Source organism: Notothenia coriiceps, unplaced genomic scaffold (genome assembly GCF_000735185.1).
Source record: "Notothenia coriiceps isolate Sejong01 unplaced genomic scaffold, NC01 NC01_scaffold00035760, whole genome shotgun sequence".
Lineage (NCBI taxonomy): Eukaryota > Metazoa > Chordata > Actinopteri > Perciformes > Nototheniidae > Notothenia > Notothenia coriiceps.
The window spans coordinates 128,469-129,394 of record NW_011368461.1 but is presented as its reverse complement, the minus strand read 5'-3'; the positions used below and the strand labels follow the sequence as shown (position 1 = coordinate 129,394).

Below are 926 nucleotides of genomic sequence, written 5' to 3'. Positions count from 1 at the left end.
CCCCCCCCCAACAGGACTCTTATTATTCAGGCTTCAGGTCAGACTCTACCTGAGCTCTGTCTCTCTTTGTGTGTCTTCTCCTGTTCCTGAAACCTGAGAGGCTGCAGGGCCTGCTCACAAAAGGAACCTCTTGTAGTCCGCGCACAAACACACATGCACACGCACGCCACACACACACACACGCACACGCACACGCACACGCACACACGCACAAAGATGAAGAAGAAATATGCTTAGAATTTCCTGAAGATGAATCCAAGTTTTGAGTGCAGCAAACACTTTCATTGGTTTAGAAGTTTTAAAAGACTCCATGCAGGTATTATCAGATATTTGGCCAATTAGAACTCCATTCAAGTTGGGCAAAGCTCTGCTGGACATTGTGTGAAAGGTCATTATAGAAATGTCAAGTTGCCCTTCTCTGAAAAACACCAAAGTGCTAGCAGAAGAGGCAGGCTTATGTCAAAAAAGCTCAGTCTGAAAACACACACACAGTCCTGAAAACGAGCTTGTATCTAGTAAAAAAAACAAAACACTTCTGAATCGGGCTGCAGTGTGTAGGTTTCCTGGTGCATGTTAATTTATTTAATTTGTTTATTATTTAAAACAAATATCTGAAAATGTTCTTTTTATATCATTAATAGTCTGAAATATACGTTGACACTCGGAGGCACTGTGCTGTATAACTTTATTGACTAACTCACAAGTCAATCTTTTGACATCTTCGTTAACATTTAAGAAACAATATGAGCGCCCTTCAAAAATATTTCTGTTTCTTTCCATTCTGGCTTTTTCTCCCTCCTCCTCCGTAGACCAAATGCATTTCAGTCCGCACATGCTTTTCTTCTCATTAGTAAAATAAACACTCACAGTGATTACATTATAGAAGATCCAAAAATGAGTACACACACACACACACACACACACAC

General features: G+C 40.4%; 1 protein-coding gene across 1 annotated transcript in view; it reads left to right on the top strand.

The window, feature by feature from the left end:
- Nucleotides 1-926, top strand: part of wwc1 (WW and C2 domain containing 1) — a gene marked incomplete at its 5' end in the record, with an annotated part of 26,334 nt that overhangs the window by 4,331 nt on the left and 21,077 nt on the right. The window lies entirely within an intron of this gene.